Genomic DNA, 16,219 nt, shown 5'->3' on the forward strand with positions numbered 1-16,219 from the left:
GATCCCCTGGACGCGTCGCGATTCGCCCGAACGGACGGGATCCCGGGCCGATAACAGGAGATTGGACAGCCACGGCGAGTCCAGCCCGTCCCGTTCCGCTGCCGATCGAGGGAACCCGCTCGCCGATCGAATCTTAGCCGGCGAGACCGCTCGACTAATGGGTACCTGTCGTCGCCCGGACGGTTCATTTTATTCCGGCGGTCGCAAACGACCGGTTCTAAGACGTTCCGAATGTTGTGTGGATTTATCGCGAAGGTGTTCGCTCCGGCTACCTGCTATTACGTTGCACCTGCGCACGCGATCCCGCTCGTGCCCCGCGTCTCCTGCTCTCCGGCCGTTCCTCTTTCTCCGCTCGGATCCACCGGCGTTCGCACCTTCGCGCTCTTCGACGCCTCTGCCGGCCGAGCTCGCATCCGTAATTCGTTCACGGGGATTCTGGATCATGCCGGTAGCGAGCCGACCGCTCGCAAAACCAGCCGAGAAAAAGGATTCGCCGTGTCGGCCAGATGCGGAGGAGGGCCGGAGGCGGACCCCGCGACGCGTCGCGTCGCGGCACTCGCATACGTGCCGTCACGTACGAGCCAGGGTTTTTACTGAAATAAAATCTAAATACAGCGCGTACACGGCCGCCACGAATTCTGTTCCCATGAACGCGAGCCGTGCCCCGTGAGAGACTGCGCCCCGTTTCATCCTCGCGCTTGCCCGTCCGTCCCGCGGACTCGTCCTGCCCGTCCCGTCGAGCGGTTCGCCAGAGCCCGTCCCGACGGTTCCCAGTCCCGTCGATCCGTAATTTCGTCGGGTCTCCTCGGGTCTGGCCCGCATGGCGGAAGCCGGAGGCCAAGATCGCCGGGTCAGGGAACGAGGAACCACGATTCGGCCGGCAATAAATTCGGCCGCGGAGTTATCGGGGATAAGAGGACGGACGCAGGCCGCAACGGCGGTAACACACACCTGCCCGGTGTGGGTGCCGCAGCGGAGGGCAAAGAGGCCGACGAAAATAATGTATGCACCCCAGTACGCACAATGGAAACTCGAAGAGCCGGAGCCACCTGAGCCTGCAGGCGGACAGGACGGGAGCGTCATTCGAGCCGGCTGTTTGGTACTCACGCCTTCCATCGGCCGGCGCGTCGCAACCGACCGGCACGGCGAGCGCGGCGTCGCCGCAGCCAGCCTAATTATTCCAGCAATTTTTCTCCCGCGCCGGGGGAAACACGATCCTACGAGTTACGATAATTGCGTGAAATTGCCCGGCAAGGAGTCGTACGTTTCCAGGCGTCGCGGCTCTTATCTAGCCCACACCGTCGCGCCGGGCCGCGCCGCGGCCGCGCGCGATCTCCCCGGGCTCACGCGGACGCCTCCGACAGGATAATTAAGAAACATCCGCAAAGAAAGTTGCGCCGGCCCCGACCGCGCCAGTTTACCGGATCCGAACACTTTCTCTCGCGCCGCGCGTGTTCGAGGTCTCCGTTCCGCCGTTTTTTATTTCGGCTCGCTAGGAATGATCCTCGAACCGATAACATCGAACGGGAACACTTGCAATTTGTCTGGACTCGATATCGAGGCAGGACCGACGCGAGGAGAGAAGCGACGAAGTGGATGTCCCGAGGTTGCGGAGCGACGAGCGCGACAGAAATAAAATGGCGCAGACCAAATCGAGCGACAGCAAGGACAAAAGGCGAGCAGGACTGCGGGAAACCGCAACAAGTCCGACTAAAACGTAGTTATCGTTGCCCGGTGGCTCGCCGTGATTATTTTCATTACGGTACGCGGGTGATCGCTATCTACGGCTTCCCACTGTAGTCCGCGCGGCAGAACCGGGGCTTAGATTTCATGTTTCTTCTTAATGATTCGAGCAATTAGCCACGCTGAGTGCTCTGACTTCTCGTTCCAGCTCGCTCCTTCGCGAGTCTCCTCCTCCTCCTCCTCCTCCTACTGCGTCCTCCTTCCTTTCGCTTCTCCCCGGTTTCCCGGACACCTCGCGCGCCGAGGGGGCGAGCGACGCGAAAACGCCGAGGGGGAAATAATAATCGTGGCCGAACTATTGCTTCGACGATTGCGTGCGATGCTCGCCCGTCTCCCGTGGCGGCTAATTAGAGAACCACCGGTTAGAAACGCCTGTTATCCTGCGTCGAATCGGGATCCCTCCGTTGTTTGCCTCGCAAACCCGAAACATCATCCACCGATCTTACCGGGAACATCTACGCTCGCGAGCTCCGCGCGATAACGCGGCCGATTTCAATGATCGCGTTTACGCGTCGAACCGACGGGACTCACGGGCGTTTTGTACAGCTAATACAGTTTGCTGCCTCGCGGCGAGGATGAATTGTATTAGGAATTATCCGCTTGGAACGTTACGCTGCTGTTCGCTCGTCCGCGTTGCTGGATATTCTCCTCGGACGCCGATCGTTTTATTGCGATCGTTCCGAGGCGATTCGGGAGCCGCGATCATCAGCGGTAAATAATTTCATGGCTGTAGAAGCGATCCGCGAGGATTGGAAGAAAAGCCGGCGGACGAAGGGCGGCAGGGGGAAGGGGATGGAAAAACGTTGAGACGCGCGGCCGGCGTATTGTTATGTTAACCGGCGAACGAAGTAACAATCGGCGCGAGCACAATGGCGAAATCCTCGCTGAAAGAAGAGAGAACGACGGGGTTCTTTCGCGGAGGACCTTCGTGGAAGACCGAGAAGGTACAAGGCGGTGAAGGGCGGGGAGGCGTTATCGCATTATCGTATTGCGGCGCCTCGCCGCCGCGCCGGGACGCCTCGCCTCGCCTCGTCCTTACGTAAATTTCTGCAAACAAAGATTTACACCGATACAAGTGTGGCGGCGCCTAATGCGCACCCACCCCCGTCGGAATTTCGAGGGACGCGTCCGCTTTAATATTCCTCTTTTCCATAAAAACCTGCCGGGACGGTCCTGTCGCCGAGAGGATTGCGTTCGCTGGATCTTCGAGGTCGAGCCGCGATCGTAGCTGCTCGTCGCTTACCCAGCCACTTGCGGAAACATTGATACAAAATGTAGAATCGAACGAAAACAAAGAGTTACGTCCGAAATCCAACGCTTCGCCTTTCGAGTATCGGTTTCCACGAGCGATGGCTTTGAACCTAAATTCCTCGTTCCTCGTCGGGAAAGAAAGTTATTCCGCTGGCCGACACCTCGGAGAACAGGTTCCCGCTTCGAATCGAGGTGATGAAACGATTAAGGGTGGCGATCGAGCGGTTCCCAGGCCAGGGGAAAGGTGCAAAAGTAGTTTTTCAACGGCCAGCCGCTGTGAAACGGGCAGCCCCCGCGTTCCTGGCTGCCAGGAGGGGTGGGCCTAACGGAGGAGGAAGAGGAGGCAACGATGGAGGAGGACAGGGCGGACGGCGGCGGGTCATGGGTGGGTGGTGAATATGCAAATGTAATTGATATTACTTTTTAAATATTCCCCAGTCTCCCCGGGCCACCCGTCTGTTGTTCGTTCGCTCGCAGCAGAGGGTGCGCCAGCTTTATACACTCTTACTCTAAGTGCCTTTTACCCCCGTTGTGTCCCGGCCAGCGAGCGAGCGAGTGCGCCCCCTATTCCTCCGCCCCGAAACCTCCGAGCACCCCTTCCCGGCGAAGCAAAGGTAATTAATAGGCTCGAAGATCTACTACGAGATCGGGACGGATAACGGGCGAACGGCTATCGTTGCAAGTGGACCGTAACGAATTATCGCGAACGGAGGAGAGCCGAAGCCGATTCGTTTTCGTTCCTTTCGCCGGCGCAGGTTAATCCCCGTCGGTTTTTTCCCCGCGCGAATCGACGCGTCGACTTCGCGCTTTATCGAGCCTCCATCGAGCGCGACACCGGTAACCATTATCCAGTTTTTCCCTTTCGATTCGTCAAACAACCCCCCGGCCGGCCGTGCTCCGCTCCTCCACCCCGCAGATCACCGATCTAATTTCGGGCCGGCTGTGGCGGAGACCTAGCCGGATTACCATACATTAATTTGCCGCGGAACGGCGCAATGAATTTATTAGTTAAATGCATCGCATTGTCGACCCGATAATTACAATTTATGACGCAATAATAGAGCCGGCCGGATAATTGTGCCACAAAGCGCGAACGATGAAAAACGCGGGACGAATCACGCGCGCGCGACCATTGTTTCGCCGGTGACGAGCGAGCCCCCGCGAATTCGTCGCGAGTTTCCACTCGAATCGAGGAAACTCGACGATCTGTCCGTCTGTCCATTCGCTCGCTCGTTCGCTAGCTCGCCTTTCTTCGCTCCGTTCGAAACTGAAACGGGAACGGCACCGATTCCACGCTTTTCGCGTTCACGCTCGAATTATTTAACGTTCTACTTAGCGGCCGGCGAGCGCGCGGCTCTCGAGAGATATTTATGGGGCCCCCATAGGCCATGGTATTCCCGCGGGCGCGCGTTTGCGTATAAAGGAGCGCGCGCGCCCGTTTTGGCCCGAGGAATTCGAGCGTCGGCAGCTTCTTCGGCGCGCCGTTAAATTAATGTCCGCGCTCTCGCCCGGCTCTCGCGCCTCCGGGCGGATTCCGCCGCGGGTGATATCCTTCTGATTCGCCAAGTATCACGCGGCCTTTGAGAAAAAAGGAGAAAAAGCGAAAAAAAAAACGAGAATCATCAGCGGAAGCCGGCTGTAATTCGAGCGCAGCGCGCGCGCCGAGCATGAACCCGCTAATCGGACGTGTACGTTTCATGGATGGAGTGGATTCTAATCTTATCGAAATTTCAGAACCTGTTAGCTTAAACCATTTTTAATTAAGGACTCGCTGATACAAGTGACTTACGTGTCCGGTATTAAAACCGTAATACCCGGTGTAATGATTTCTTCTTTTCCTCTTTTTCCTCTCCTCGCCCGGCGTACTTTCTTGGCTACCGTGATCTTAATTATTAGTAGTCTCTAATGGCCGAAGCTGATTAACGGCTGTGCATGTTACCTTTCATTCATGGGAGAGTGACGTTTCGATTTCTGCTGTGTTGCGTACGCAGATACTCAACGTTGGATCACCGTTTCAGCAACAATCTCGTGTTATCACCGTGCTCGTTTTGCCCGTTGCTCTTACGCTACCGGGGAAAGGACTTACGCAACTCGCGATCGGTTATCGCGCGGTTCGGTCGATACTTTGTGAACAATTCGGAATTATATTCAGATCCCAACGGTGTCCCGGTGTTATTTAGAATATCGTTACACGCATTATTATCAATGGAATTTTACACAGTACAAGCGAAGGCAACAATGACTATCGGATAAGGAACGAAAGAGAAACCGCATGTGCGTGAACCAGTCGTTGAGTAAAAATATTATCGCTACGTTTAATATGGGTACAGTTCTTTACATTAATGCGCCATAAAATAAGTGTTCTAAGTTAATGGGTTCTGGCGCTGCGATAATATTACCACTTGCACGTTCAAGCTCGCTCGTTTGTGCCATAAAGTTCTCAGCGCGCTATCAATTTTTTCCTTAACCGATGCCTAATGATCTACGAAACCAGACTCGTCCCTGAAAACAATGACCTTCGCGATATTCACGATACAATCATAACGCGATCGTTCGAGCATCCACGATCCCCCTAAAAACCAATCAGCCCCGAACGTTAACCTTCGTCCAGCCAACACCGCGCTGCCAATTTCGTCAGCCGAACGAACCATGGCCACGGCGAGACCTTAGCAGCCTGCGTATCATTACGAAATCCTTCCGCGAGCGTTATCGTGCCCCCGGAGCGTAATAAAGTGCCGCGCGCAGTTTAACATCCATTCACGCAACCATAAAAATAATCGCCGTTTTTGTTTTTCATTCGCCACGGGCATATTCACGAAGATTTACGATATCGCGCAGCGCCGACGAATAATTAGCCATAAATTCATATAGAAACAGGCACACGCGCTTCCGCTCGGTGATCCGCGTGTTCCTATCATTCCGCCGAACCAGATCAAACCAAATTAATCCGAAATTCCTCCGTTCGCCGACTTCAACTCCAGAAACTCCGCGTCGCGTCTCGTGCTCTCGGGAACAATGATCGAGCAGCGAAAAACGCGTCGGAAGAACAGAACCTCGCGCACTGGCAGCGAGCGCGATCGGAGCCGCGTCGATGCAAATGCGATGCATCCGGGCGAGCCATTAACCGATGCGCTAACAACGCTAACGCTCCCGCCGCTTAATGACGCGCGGCCGACTTGAACTTGTGCTCCCCGGAGGATCTCACGGATCCGCGAAATCGAAAGTACGCGTTACGAGTATTGTTCGCGCTTCGTTTGATCCCGCGGGGAGGTTAGTCGCGCGTCGTTTGATTAACGAGCTGACGCATCCTCGGTTATTCCTGGGCGCAACGAGCCGAGCTTCCACGCCGCTCGCCGGTGAACCTTATCGCGGCGAAACGAGACAAGCCCGGTAATGGTCAAGATAACGCGGAGGTTCCTCCTTCTTCCCCTCCCCTCCCCTCCCTCGCGTTCGTTCTCTCGCTCTCTCTCTCTTTTTTCCTCCCTTTTTTCTCGCTTTATCGAGAGACCGGCTGAATCGGCGCGTCCGACGGGACGCGTAGGTGGGACTCGTATCGGGCCGAGCGTCGCCCGACGGACGCCATCGCCGCCGCCATCGTGTTCCACGCTGCTCTTTATGCTCGCACGCTGCTGGTAATTATCTGGCTTCCTGTCACTCTGCCTCGAAATGGCGGATTATCCGGTGGGTCGGGTTTTCGTTTCGCGGCGGGAGGGCCGGGCACGGCTTCCTTGAACTCCGCTGGAACACCGAAACGTGTTTTCGGGCTGTTCATTAAGGTTTTTGGCGAGTTTCGGAATGGCCGGAGTGTTGATGCCACTTTGGGAACAAGATTTATGAGATGTTCGTCGAGGAAGTTGAATTTACCGATGGTTATTGACACGTTATTCGTTTGGTAGGGTTTTCGATGTGAATTTCTTGCGTACGCACGTTGATTTGCATGTATTTATGTTATATCGTAGGATGGGTGGATGCGGATCGTTTTTGTACGCTTGTAATTGTGGTTATTTGGTATTCGAATCGACCGCTTTGCCGACGTGTTAAATAATTGTTACATTTGTTTTTCACTTTACCGGCTCCAGCCGCAGACAATGGCGAATGAATTAAAGGGTTCAGGGCATGCGGGTTTTATGTAACGTCTTTGTGAAGATTGCGTCGTTATAGTAACAAACGCAATTATTTGCTGTTACTTAAGTTTTGTCGACTTAACAAGCGTATCTCTGATTCCATCGATTCACAGAGCGGATCCGAAGTTCGGCGGTGTACGTTACGGTATAACTTTAAACTGAGTTTACCCGGGACTCGGTATTAGCAGCACAACACCTTCATCCGCGGAACCCTTCAATTATCGCGCAAGAGTTTTGTCGCCAGGCCGTGCCGCAACACCGTGGTTTCACTTTAGAAATTACTTTGTCGCGTGAGAAACGCGCGAAAATCTCGCGATAGTAAGCGTGAAACGGTGAAATCAGTATCATCAGAGGGAAAACGTCGCAATTAATCATTATCAAATCTCTGTAATCCGTGCACCCTAATATCCCATGAGCACTCTACATTCCCCTTTCACTCCTTTCCCACATTCACACTCGATTTCTAAAACAAAAACCCCAAAACATCGCTTCAACCCCTTCATCCGATATTCCCAAACTCCTCAACATATTCAATTCCTTCGCATATCAATTAAACACTTTCCTCCAATCGGCAATTAGCATCTGCAATGCACATAAACATAATGCGATCATCACTCTCTCAAACAACTCCCTAACGAGAGTATCTAAATCAACCGTAATTAGAGAAATCGTGAAGCAAGCTGTTAAAAGCTGCCGGAGACCCAGAACGGAATCCCTTCGAGCAAAGGCTAACAGTCCAGATTGAAAAATTCGCGAAACGCCGAGGAGAGCGATTTAGGGTGAAGCAGAAAGGGGTAGGAATCGCCGGAGGAGGGTGGAGAGGAGAACGCGTAGCAGGAACGGTCGTCCATGCATCGACGTAGAGCGTTAGGTGGTTGCGTGCCGCAGGTAATTACCGGGTTCCCCGTGGTAACGCACCAGCGATGGCGGATCCCCCTGAATCCTGCAGGCTACAGGCATTCGGGCATTCGGCCGACGACACGGCCACGGTGTTCCCGTCACACCAGTGGTTTCAACGCCAATTAAACACCCGCTTGTCAAGGAGGGGAAGCGAACGCGGGCCGATTCTCCGAGCCCGGCCCGATTCGATGTCGCACGCGATGTTCTCTCTCTCTTTCTCTCTTACTAATTCTCCTCCCCTCCGCAATCCTCCGCTTATTATTAGCCCTTATTATCACCCACGCGACCGCCAAGGACTTTCTCTCTGCCGCTCCCCCGGCGCACGAAGAAAATGGACGTCGCCTTTTGTCCGCGCGTCGGCGACCGACTCCGTCGAATGCGTGTTTCGTTTTTGCGCCGTTTCAATTAGGTCTCCGCAGTATTTTTTACCGTCATCCGTCATCCCCCTCGCGATCTGCGGCGCGTCGCGAGGCGAGAAATGGCGTGCCCGATCGTTACACGGCTGAAAACTGTCGCCGCGCGGCTCGGGATTTTCCCGGCGCGGTTGAAAGACGAGGCGAGATATCCGCGCGACCTGGATTCGAGGCGCGTAGGCCGACGCCGCGGAGCTGGTACGCGCGTTTACACGGCCGCGTAATTAAAAATAAACCCGGTGCGTGCGCCCGAAGAATAAAATACGCCGAGCGCGGTTTGACAAACGCCCGGCCGTGCTCCGGGGGACGCGTATTGCGCGTGTTATATATTTCATGTCGCCGCCGGGGAACTTATGCCCGGCGAAGTACGTTTCTTTCCTTTGAGGCACGCCTTTTTTCCTTCGCCGATTCGCCGCGGTCCGCTCGTTATCGGCGGATTTTCTTGTAAGTCTTCCGCGAGATTCGAGGGTACCGCTGCAAGAACGATCTCATTCGTCCGTTCCGCAGCCTCGGAATTGCCGCGGTTGACGTCGAAGTCGAAAAATATGTCGCACGGAATATAGAGTTCCCGTTGCAGTCGCCGCGACTGCGGCTCTCGGTGCGGATACCCCTTTTTCCTCGCCGCGGCCGCCGTGTGCGGTCTCGCGTCCGAAAGACACCGTCCCGATTCGCGAGAAACGAACGCCCAATTCGCGGTTTTTACCGTGCCCTCTCGAGAGGCGGGCGATATAAATCAACATCGATAGTTGCATTTCAATTAAGCGGCGGTCAGAAGTTCTGCGGCGAGCTGATGTATATACGGCTCGGACGAGGGGCCACCGCGTATCGTCGGATCGCCGCACGCAGCCGTTCCTTTCCGCGGCGAGAAGGAACAGGAAAAATTGTGGATGCATGTGGGTCGCGGCCGGGCCGCAGAAACAATAAGCGATAGCGAGAACGTATTCTGTGCGTGCCCCGATAACGCCCAACAGAGCCACGCGCAAGGAGTCGCGTCGCCGATCCTCCGGCGAGTTCACGCCTCGCCGCGGTGAAACTCGTGATTCCTCGTTCTAGCTGCTCGCCGGTGAAATCGTAACGCGCCGCGAATTTTTTCCAACCGTTCAGGCTCGTTTGTACCTGTCACGCTTACGCAGCAGACGAACGCACCTCGTCTGGAGCCATTCGATGATCTCGGGAAGACTTTATCACCCTTCGCTCAATTTTACGTTCGAAAGCTCGCGGTGATACTAGATCCACCGGATAATTTCTGTCCATCTCTCGATTCAGAAAACGATACATTAACAATGCATTTATTAAGATTCACCGAACATCGTTTCCATCGTTACTACTCACTTTTCCCCGATAAACCCGTGGATTCCATTTCTAGTAGATAACCGATCTTTGGAAACCTCGCAGAACTCTCGAACAGACTATTTAATCCAGCCGAGTCCCGTTTCCGTTCTAAGGTTTCAATATTCTTTGAAATAAAATCGTCCGCCTGCAGTCAGCTGAACGCAGGAAAAAGGTGGCCACCGTTTCTATATGGAAACTTGCACAAGCTTGAAACGGCGGCGAGGTCACGGGAATCGGTTATCGTCGCGCGCGATGTAAGACACGCGGTATCGGCAGGTAAATGCGCGTTTAACCTCGCCGATCAACGTCGAACCTTCACCGTTTCACGCGGATACACGGAAAGTTCCAACCGACGGGACGCGACGCGACGCTATCGAGAAACAGATATCAAGCCGGTCGATTACCAACGATACTGTCAAACGGTTATTTATGTTCCGGTCTGATAGCGGCCGGCGAATCAGGCCGTTGCGAATTTCTGCGGAGAACGATAAGAATTAGAACGGCATTCGTGGACGATTAGAACGTGTGCGTATGTGCGTATGTGCGTATGTGCGTGCGTGGGAGGAGAGAGGATCATTGCGAAGACAGAAGCGACGCGGCGATCGTGTTTCCGGGCCTCGAGGAGGTTCCGATAAATTAGTCCGTGGCGCGGGGCGGCGACTGAGGGAACAGCCTCCCTCGCCCCCGACAATCAGCCCCCCGTCGCGTTCGGGAACGACGGGTTCAACGCCAGTTTTAATCACGTCGAAGTCGTGGGGCGCTTCTGGTATCACCCATGGGGCTATTTCATTGAAACGCCGACCCCGGCCCGGCTGTCCGACTGCTTTATTAGCTTTATTCGCGCGTTCCGGCTCCTTATCTAAATGGAGCCCGCTGGAAATTGCGAGCGTGATTCCTCTACTCGAAGAAGATCGAGTGGGATCTTCGGTCGAGTCGCTGTGTCTCTCGGTTCGCGAATTTAACAGTAAAACAGGCGAGTAACATGACGTTCCTGGTGCCTTCTTGTTGGAAGCGTTAAACAGATCACAGATATTTCTTAGAGATGTTCTTAAAGAAACTGGTTTAGCAGACTGAATTGACGGTTTTAATGGATGCACTCTTCTATAGAGAACTTTGATTCAACTGCGTAGTTTAACGTGTTCATTGCTGTACGAACTTTGGCTGTTATGGAATGTTATTCCATAGTGTAGATTACGAATGATCAAAAGGTGTATGTCACGAATGATTGAATTAACCCTCTATGGGCCAAATTCTTTTCGTGGCTATAAAAAAATGCAGTATAAAATTAAGAAATATCAACCTGCAAATACAAATGAACAATGCATTCAATAGTTTTAATAATTGTATTAATACGAATATACCTTGTAATTTTGAAATTACAATGACGAACTTTCACGCCTGAGTGTACAAAGGTTTAAGTTCATTAATTACTTGATTTTATTCGCCACCTATGCAAAACGAAATGAATCAATAGAATGTTAATATATTGGTATGTGATTTCAAAGTCACGAGCCTACAAAGGGTTAAGCAACAGATCAGTAGCTTCTTTCTTTCTACTGTTCAACACGTTTACTGTCGCATATAAGAATTCTCATATCAAAGAATATTTCTTGCTTCGTATCTTTGCTACAGAAAGGATAAGCTGATAAAACGCTGTTTCTCGGCAGTCGCCATGTTAACCAATCGATATTCAACCTCATCTGCTGGTTTTCTATATTTCAAATAGTCTTCGTCAGGGTTAAACCGGATAATCGACTGTACCGGTCGACGAGGCGTAGAATTCGACTGGCCACGCCTGTTTCGTTTGTTTAGAACCACTGCGCTGGCAGCTCCGGCTAAGGAGAGGGCCCACTCTCCCGATTCTATCGGCGGAATCGTAAAACCGATATCGCGGTATTATTGCCGGTCCGTTCCGTTACCCGTAATCGGACCACGAACGGTTTCGAGCTGGTTCCAACGTTTATGATTTCGATTTGCATAGACCGATAAGAGGCCCCGCGATGCCGGGATAATGACCACTAAACCTTAAGAGCAACACGTGTAACGCGCGAACGGGAACCGCGCGAGTCCGCTCCGCTCGCACTCGATCGCGATCGCCGGCAGGTCGTGACGCGAGCTGCGCGCGTTCTCGCTCGAGCGGAATGCATCTCGTTCCCGCAACAGGGACACGCGTGCCGGGGCCCTTCGATCTCTTAACCGGCAATTCAGTTCGAGGGACTCGTTCGTCATTCTCCACTTTCGTGCTCGTACGGTAATCATTGCGTTTCGCCGAACCGTAATTTCCGCGGACTGCAAGATTCAACACTGAACCTACCGGACCAGTCAAAATGATGCGTTCCTGATTTCCTCGTTGTGCAATTACCAAAGACAGATGTTCCTCTGAGAAATTGTTACAGAAATTGATTGATCGAGGCGCGAACTGAATTATGAACTAATTAAAGTCTTAGTGAATGCATTCTTGAAGCTTCTATAGAGGAATTTGAAAAAGTTTTAGTGTTAAGGCATCGGAAATTTCTGTTGTTCCCTTAGAAGGCGAAGATTAAATTTTTCATCTTTCTTTGCTGACACTGAAGTTGAATATCTGTTTTTAAGGAATTTAGGAAAAAAGTCGTTCATTCTCAAGTTTAATTACTAATTTCTAGCTGTCTAATCTGAACTGATCCAATTCCCTCGGTCAGCCGTACTACAATCGAAGTGAATCATTGCTCAGTGTTTACTATATTAATTGAATTCATCTGCAATAGTTCGTGAATTCACGTCCACAGAATACAGTTAAAAAGTTCACGCCTCGATTTACGCAGCAAAACTACGAAATATTACATCCAACACTACCTTCTCCATAAAGTAACATACAAAATATTGAAACAAACCAGCTTCGTTTAATTCACTCAATTAAACGATTATTTGGAAATATTTCTATATTATAAATACCTAACGTAGCGATGCTCAGCTGGACGAATGTACAATAATAACGCAGCTCGATCGAATAATTCAATATTACATATTCTCCATTTTCTGTATTTCGCTCTATAAAACCGCGCGACGTCCAACGTGTTAATCTAGTCTGGTATCTCGATTAGTTTCAAGAATGCCGTCCAGATATCACCAGAACACGCAGAACACTTCCACAGAGAAACTTTCGTGTTCGAAGGGTCCGTACGAGAGGGGGGAGAAACCGTTCCGCGCGTCTCGGCTTTGAAACGCGAGGAATTATAGGCGATACGGAGGAAGTCGATAATTAAGTCGGCTCGCGATAGATAGAATCGCAGTCGCCGGTGGGCGGGCGATCGAGAAAATGCCTCGCCGACTTTTCCTACTTCCGGGTGCGAGGGAAACGCGCGAGAAATCGCCGGTTTACGTCTGCCGCGTGTGCGAGTATCTTGATCGGCGAGCCGCGAGGACGATCCGCGGCTTTAACTGCGCTGCCATCAGCTTCGGTCACGGGATCCTGGCCAGATAGCTCGGTGCCCGATACTTTTTTTACGGGCCGCGCGTCGCGGCGTCGTTGCGTAAGAGGAAGGCCGCGCGCTATCTCGTCGAATCGGTGTTCCGCGCGCTAATTACCCATCGTGCCTGGCAAATGGCTTCCGCGCGGGTTACACCGAACCTGGAGCGCGGCCCGGCGAGCTGTTCTGCCGTCGATAAGCTTGGAATTTTAGCAACACGATCGGCTCTCTGCTCGAAATTTTTCCATCGCCTGTTAGAACGCAACGTGCTCGCGCGAACCTTTACTATGATTCATCGCGCCGCTTGCACGGTCGTCGATGCGACGTCGTATTATCCGTAGAATGAAGGAAACCTGTATTAATCGTTGGAGTAGTCAAATTCCGACTTCTCTAGCTCCCAACCATGGTTACCTTCGATAAGGTCTGAAGTTCGCCAACTCTGAAGTACCTAGCTTCCACACCTCACAACTAGAATCCTTGCATAGTCATTGATGCGACGTCATATAATCCATAGAATGAAGGAAACCTGTATTAATCGTCGGAGTAGTCAAATTCCGATTTCTCTAGCTTCCACAACCATAGTTACCTTCGATAAGGTCCGAAGTTCGCCAACTCCTAGCTTCCACACTTTACGAGTAGAATCCACAACTTCCCTGACAACAACGACAGTACACGGGAAAAAGAATAAACCCGGAGCCAAGGATAAGCGGAAAATCCGACGGAAAGGGAAAAAGGCGGCGGCGAAGGCAGGGGCGCGAGAATTTACGAGAGGAGCGGCTCTCTTCGACACCGTTCGAATCGCTGCGACGGCTTCTCCGCGGAGGAGGATCAAGGAAGCTGAAAGCCGCGTCGGGACGTCGAGCGTCGCACCCTAAGGAATTCAGCTCGCGAGGCCCGCGAGGATTTCGTTGGATTTGCGCGTTTCCTCGTGCGACGGACCGACCGAGCGTACGCCCGCCGCGTTCGCAGCCTCGAGTTCTTTATTAAAGGCGACCCCGGCTCCCGCCGGGCTTAACCCGGGGAGACCTTCCATCATTTTAAAGCCGGTCGTGATAAAATTAGACGGACAATTTCATTCGAAGACTCGGCCACGATCGAGTGACGGTTTAATTTCACCGCCCACGGCGATCCCGCGACCCCTCGCGCGAAGCCGGAGCTGCCCCGGCCGGCGCATTAACGAATTTGCCGTCCGGAGACTCGGCTTAACTTCGTTCGAATCCGCCCCGCTCCCCCCGGCCCCTCGTTTTCCTCGGTTCTCCGGTCGTTCCCGGAAAGTTTCAGGCGCGTCGTCCAAGCTTCGACACCTGGCATCGCGAATTCCGCAGAGTCCTGGCATCGGATCATCGGTCAGAGGCGACCGCCGCGAAAGAATGCCTCCGGGGGGCGAGGTGTTCGATAAAGGAGTCGAGCGGGCCGCGAAACTAGAGGCCGATCGCCGCGATTCCGCATAAACCGCGCGTCTCGCGTGTGCCTCGAATGAGGAATACGTTAGTGGACTGCGCCGCGCTGCGGAGGACGCTGTTGTTTCGCGAATAGCGATTATAGAGGCTTAGGATCATTACGAGTAGGAGCCAATTCTTCGGTGTCTCGCAGCCTTGGATTCGAGTCGAAGGTGTTCAGTCGATGACGAATCGCGCGCATTGGAAATGAGGTGGAAACTCTGCGAACTTCAGAATTTTAAGGGAACGAGAGTCTATCGAATCTTGTTCTTACTGACTTCTGATGATCTTCGAAACGAAACTGCTTCAGAATTTTTACTTAACAATTCAACCCTTTATCGTTATCGCGATGTAAGATAAGTATGTAACTCCGTTTTTAATCAGACAGCTTCAAACTATGCGAGTTAATGACAAAGCAGGAGCTTCAATCTTTCATAGATACGCGTTGCATCATTTTAAATGTTCTACAGTACCTGTTAGCTCGAAAATGATTCATAGTTGCTATTTCACCCTAATTATTACTCAGAGTGCGAACAATTAATTCCGCAAACGGTAATTTCCCGAACACCTCCATTGACGCGTTGAAACCCAATCGAGTCGCGATCGCGGCTCGTCTCAAGGATTAGATAACACCGACAGAATTCCTCGGGATGAATCGTGAATAAACCACGTCGCGTGCGCGTCGAGTTCGGTGCCGAATAAATCGCGCATCTTTGGGCGCGGAAAACGCTCGCGAGACGAATGTGGTCAGCTTCGTTCGCGAGACCGCGCAAACGGGCTCTCTCCTCTTTCGCGCGACGTATAAACTCGTGCGTGCGTTCGTGCGTGCGTTCGTGCGTGCGTTCGTGCGTGCGTGCGTGCACACACTCGCGCACGTGGAATAATAATTAGGCATCGCCGGTGCTGATACGAGTTCCTTGCAAATGACGTGTCAGGTGCAGCTGTTGCGCATCGTTCCGCAATGCGGGCCGGTGACCACCTCTCTCCCTCTCCCTCTCTCTCTCCTTCGCCGGCTGCTTCTTCGACTCGTCGACGTTCCTCGCCTTTTCCTCTTTCGGTTTCGATCCTTTGTCCCTGCCACTGCGGCCCCTAGCTTCTTCCATTCGCCGATTCTCGATGAAGATCGCTCACCTTGAACCTGAAGTTGCCTGAAGTTACCATTTCTCGATAGAACCTCCGAACATCCACGAATCGTACGACAAACAACGAAACAATCGAACCTTTCGCCAGCTTTAAATATTCTAAATCCAAAGTCACCGACTCTCGCGAATTCCTTCGAGTGTTCATATCGAAACGGCTGCTTCACGAGTGCAACATTAATCAAATTTCCCCGGTTTCCTCGGGCCAGAGTTAATGATCTTGGCAAATGATCGGCTCGACAGTTCCAGAGCGGCTGCTCTTTTTCCTCGGCCAATCTCTTGCTCTTATTTCCCTGAAATTCGAGCGTATTAAAGGTACGAGAATGACATTACTCGCGGAACGATCCGATACATGCGAGCCACGACGACGGGGCTCGCGTGCTCGCTGTCATTAGAGAGGCCCCGGCTACCGTGTACGTGCATCGTTCCCTC

General features: G+C 52.6%; 1 protein-coding gene across 5 annotated transcripts in view; it reads left to right on the plus strand.

Annotated features, from left to right (window-relative positions):
* Positions 1 to 16,219, plus strand: part of LOC116433684 (uncharacterized) — a 215,443-nt gene that overhangs the window by 138,716 nt on the left and 60,508 nt on the right. The window lies entirely within an intron of this gene.

Source organism: Nomia melanderi, chromosome 12, assembly GCF_051020985.1.
Source record: "Nomia melanderi isolate GNS246 chromosome 12, iyNomMela1, whole genome shotgun sequence".
Lineage (NCBI taxonomy): Eukaryota > Metazoa > Arthropoda > Insecta > Hymenoptera > Halictidae > Nomia > Nomia melanderi.